Genomic DNA, 5,262 nt, shown 5'->3' on the forward strand with positions numbered 1-5,262 from the left:
TTCTAAGTATCACTTTCCAATAAAAGGAACCAGTGCTCCTTAGAAAAGTGGATGGTGATTATAGGGTTAGAACAGGGGAAATACAAGATAAGCCTAGAATATATTTTGTTATAAAAAAATTAAATAAAAGAAAGAAAGGAAATGCTCCAAAAAGAATGGGGGCTTGTCAAAGGAACATAGGAGCCAACTTGAAGGAGCTCTCAATGGGCAAACCAAGAGCAATTTGAGGAACAAAATAAATAGTAATGTTATTGGATTGTAACCCAAAATACAGAATGAATATACAGGAGACCACATGTTTATTTGTGGATTTTTAATTTATTATTATTATTTTACCTCTGAACTTTTTATTGGCCTCCTGCTCCCCAAAGAGTACCCTGCTTCTGCTGGCTTAATGTTTCAGAATTTTGGCGTCGTTGGTCTCAGACACCACTTTGTCATTAACTATCTGGTGGGTGGTGGTTTTCTGGATGGTTTGCATGGAGTTGCTGCTGTCCAGGGCATCAAGATTGAAGTCCTCACCATCTTCCAGCAGGCAGCAGTAGGTGGCAAACTCAGCCACCAGCTTGATCTTGATGTTCAGCAGGGCCTCGTACTCCTGGGTCTGGCTGTCCCTCTGCCCAAGTCAGTGCCAGCTCTGACTCCAGGTGCAGCAAGATCCCACTGAGCTGCTCTATCTGCAGGGTGTAGCGGGCCTCCACCTCCCTCAGGCTGTTCTCCAAGCTGGACTTCAGATTTCTCATGGAGTCCAGCTCAATCCCCAAGGACTGGACTGTACATCTCAGCTCTGTGAGCATCATCTCAGCAGCTCCAACCTCGGCAGACTACGTGGTGACCACTGTGGTGCTCTCCTCAATCTGCTGAGACCAGTACTTGTCCAGCTCCTCTCGGTTCTTCTGAGACAGCTTGTCATATTGGGCTTGGATATCTGCCATGATCTTGGTGAGGTCTTGAGATTTGGGGGCATCTACCTCCACGGTCAGCCCAGAGCTGGCAATCTGGGCTTGTAGGCCTTTTACTTCCGCCTCGTTGTTCTTCTTCATGAAGAGCAGTTCCTCCTTGAGAGCCTTGATCTCTGTCTCCAGCTGCAGCTGAGTGACATTGGTGTCATCAGTGACCTTGCAGAGCCCATGGATGTTGTTCTCCACAGACTGGCGCATGGCCAGCTCTGTCTCATACTTGACTCTAAAGTCATCAGCAGCAAGACGGGCATTGTCGATCTGCAGAACGATGCGGGCATTATCCACAGTATTTGCGAAGATCTGAGCTCTCAGATCCTCGATGGTCTTGAAGTAATGGCTCCAAGTCTCTGACCTGGGGTCCCTTCTTCTCCAGGTGCTCCCGGATTTTGCTCTCCAGCCTCTGGTTCTCGGTCTCCAGGCTCTGTCCAGGTAGGAGGCCAGGTGGTTGTTCAGGCTTTGCATGGTCTCCTTCTTGTTCTGGATGCCTCCCATTCCTGCCAGATCCCCAGCCAAACCTGCGGCCAGGCCCCCGGACCCTATGCTGCCCTGGAAGCTGGTGGAGCGGGACACAGAGATCCAGGAACCAGAGCCCCCAGTGCCTGCACAGACGCTGACCATGCTGCTGACCAGCTGGGCGCCATAGCTGGGCACCTGGACAGAGCCCGGGGAACGGTAGTTGGTGGAGAAGGTGGAGTGATTGCTGAAGCTCATGCTGTTTGGGGAGGAGGACGAGAGGACAGGACTCAGCTTTGCCGACTACCTATTATTATTATTTATATATATGTATATATACATATATATTTTTTTGAGCGGAGTCTCGCTCTGTCACCCAGGCTGGAGTGCAGTGGCTGGATCTCAGCTCACTGCAAGCTCCACCTCCTGGGTTTACGCCATTCTCCTGCCTCAGCCTCCCGAGTAGCTGGGACTACAGGCGCCCGCCACCTCACCCACTAGTTTTTTGTATTTTTTTAGTAGAGACGGGGTTTCACCATGTTAGCCAGGATGGTCTCGATCTCCTGACCTCGTGATCCGCCCGTCTCAGCCTCCCAAAGTGCTGGGATTACAGGCTTGAGCCACCGCGCCTGGCCTATTATTATTTTTTAATAGAGATGGGGTTTTGTCATGTTGTCCAAGCTGGTCTTGAACTCTTGAGCTCAAGTGATCCTCCTGCCTCGACCTCCCAAAGTGCTGGGACTACAGGCATGAGCCACTGTGCCTGGCCAGAGACCACAGATTTAAATAAATAATTGAAAAATAAATAAATGGGGGAGAAATGACCATATCTTCCTTCCAGAAGTTTTAATTAATAAATGTAGAAGGAGACTGGATGCAATGGTGCACTCCTATAATCCCAGCACTTTGGGAGGCTGAGATGGGAGGATCGCTTGAGCTCAGGAGTTTGAGACCAGCTTGGGCAACACAGTGAAACCCTATCTCTACAAAAAATTAGCCAGGCATGGTGGCACAAGTCTGTACTCCCAGCTACTTAGGAAGCTGAGGTGGGAGGATCACTTAAGTCCAGGAGGTCAAGACTACAGTGAACTGAGATCGCATTACTGCACTCTAGCCTGGGTAACAGAGCAAGACCCTGTCTCAAAAAGAGAGAAACAGGGAAATAGAAAATCACCATTCAAGAGTAATATTCATAAAAGAAAGATCCACCAATGGATGCTAAAATTAGTAGGTGGAATTTTGAGGAGAAATAGGATATTTTGGTCATCTCAAAAAATCTCCTCCAAGATATTTATTCGGTGCAGTTTCTTAAGTTAATAAAATTTAAATACAAATTTACAAAAAGTATAAAATTATTAATTACAAAGCGAAACAGAGCAACTTTATAGTAGAGAAACTCAACCCAGACGCAGTTTAGCTAAGTGATCAAGATTAACACCAGCAGTAAGAAGACTTAGTGACATCACAAAGCCCCTGCTCTGATGCACTGAAGAAAGCATAACACTGCTTATGCTGTATTCTAGCCAAAAAATGCGTAACTTCAACCTAATCACGAGAAAAGCCTTAGACAAACCCAAACTGAGGGACATTCTGTAAAATNTGGAGGCAGTCTCGCTCTATCCCCCAGGCTGGAGTGCAATGGCACGATCTCGGCTCACTGCAATCTCCGCCTCCCAGGTTCAAGTGATTCTCCTGCCTCACCCTCCTGAGTAGCTGGGATTACAGATGCCTGCCACCACGCCTGGCTAATTTTTATATTTTTAGTAGAGATGGGGTTTCGCCATATTGGTCAGGCTGGTCTTAAACTCCTGACCTCAGGTGATCCGCCTGCCTCAGCCTCCCAAAGTGCTGGGATTACAGGCATGAGTCACCACACCCAGCCCACACCTGGCTGATCTTTTAAAAATATTTTTGTAGTGATGCGGTCTCACTATGTTATCGTCCAGGCTGGTCTTGAACTCTTGGGTTCAAGCAACCCTCCCATCTAGCCTCCCAAAGTGCTGGGATTACAGGGATGCACCACTGCGCCTTGTTTGTTTTTGAACTTCACACAAATGGAACCACATATAGTATGCACTCCTGCATCTGGTTTCTTTTGGCCAATACAATATCTTTGAGATTCATTCATGTCATTGCACATGGCAGTAGTTCATTAATTTTCATTGCTATATAATCCATTTTATGAACTACCATAGTTTGTTTATTCATTCACCTGTTGATGAACAAGTACGTGGGTTGTTTTCCAATTTTTGGCTATTCAGAAGAAGGCTTGTCTGAACTTTTTTTTTTTGAGATGGAAGTCTCACTCTTGTCACCCAGGCTGGAGTGCCATGGCGGGATGTTGACTCACTGCAACCTCCGCCTCCGGGGTTCAAGTGATTCTCCTGCCTCAGCCTCTGGAGAAGCTGGGATTACAGGTGTCTGCCACTACGCATGGCTAAGTTTTGTAGTTTTAGTATAGATGAGGGTTCACCATGTTGGCCAAGCTGGTCTCGAACTCCTAACCTTAGGTGATCCACCCACATTGGCCTCCCAAAGTGCTGGGATTACCGGTGTTAGTCACCGTGCCTGGCCTGAACATTCTATTGATGAACACATATACATTCATATATCTTGAATATATGCCCCAGAGTGAAAGTGCTTATCTGAATACATCAAGGTAGATACATGCTTAGCTTTTGTAAATATGGACAAACAGTTTGTACCAATGTAGTTTTACCCATTTAAAGCTCCCACTACCATCATATAAGAGAGTTCTGGGGCCAGGTGTGGTGGCGCACTCCTGTAATCCCAGAACTTTGGGAGGCTGAGGCAGGTGGATTGCTTGAGCTCAGGAGTTTGAGACCAGCCTGGGCAACATGGCAAAACCTGTCCTTACAAAAATTAGCCAGGTGTGGTGGCTCACACCTGTAGTTCTAGCCACTTGTGAGGCTTGAATAGGAAGATCGGTTGAACCTGGGAGGTCAAGGCTGCAGTGATCTGAGATCACACCACTGCACTCCAGCCTGGGTGGAATGAGACCCTGTCTCAAAACAAAACAAATAACAAAAGAGTTCTGTTTGTCCTGCATCCTTGATAACCTTGTACACTTTTATTTATTTATTTTTTTGAAAAAGAGTCTCGCTCTGTTACCCAGTCTGGAGTGCAGTGGTGGGATCTCGGCTCACTGCAAGCTCCGCCTCCTGGGTTCAGGCCATTCTCCTGCCTCAGCCTCCCGAGTAGCTGGGACTACAGGCACCTGCAACCACACCTGGCTAATTTTTTTTTTTTTTGTGTTTTTAGTAGAGATGGGATTTCACTGTGTTAGCCAGGATAGTCTCGATCTCCTGACCTCGTGATCTGCCCTCCTCGGCCTCCCAAAGTGCTGGGATTACAGGCGTGAGCCACCGTGCCCAGCCTGTACACTTTTATTGCTTTAAATACTTCCTCTGTGTGGAGACCTTCCCCCGTCTATATCTCCAACCAGGAATTCTCCCCTGATGAAACTAATGCATTCAGTTGTCAACATGGCATTTTCCTTGGATGTCTAGTAGGTAATTTCAAGTTAACAGATCAATGCAGTTTTCAAGTCCTCCTTCCCATCAAAAGGTTTCTTGTCTTGACTTCCTCATCCCCATAAAAAGCACCACCATCTACTCAACCGCTCCAACTAAAAACTCATAATTCCTCCCTTTTCCTTACCCATAAAATATATGACTTGTAAAACATATGCACTGACTCATAAAATTATTACAAAAATATTATGAAATAGGAAAAGACCTATTAAACTACGTATTTATTTCATTTTCTTTTCTTTTCTTTTTTCTTTCTTTTTTTTTTTTTTTTTTTTTTTTTTTTGCTCAGTTTT

General features: G+C 46.1%; 1 pseudogene; it reads right to left on the reverse strand.

Moving 5' to 3' along the window:
* Positions 1-391: 391 nt before the first annotated feature.
* On the reverse strand, positions 392-1,673 carry LOC108544752 (keratin, type I cytoskeletal 18 pseudogene; annotated as a pseudogene).
* Between the last annotated feature and the right edge of the window lie 3,589 nt (positions 1,674-5,262).

This window comes from Rhinopithecus bieti, unplaced genomic scaffold (assembly GCF_001698545.2).
Source record: "Rhinopithecus bieti isolate Rb0 unplaced genomic scaffold, ASM169854v2 scaffold_28466, whole genome shotgun sequence".
NCBI lineage: Eukaryota > Metazoa > Chordata > Mammalia > Primates > Cercopithecidae > Rhinopithecus > Rhinopithecus bieti.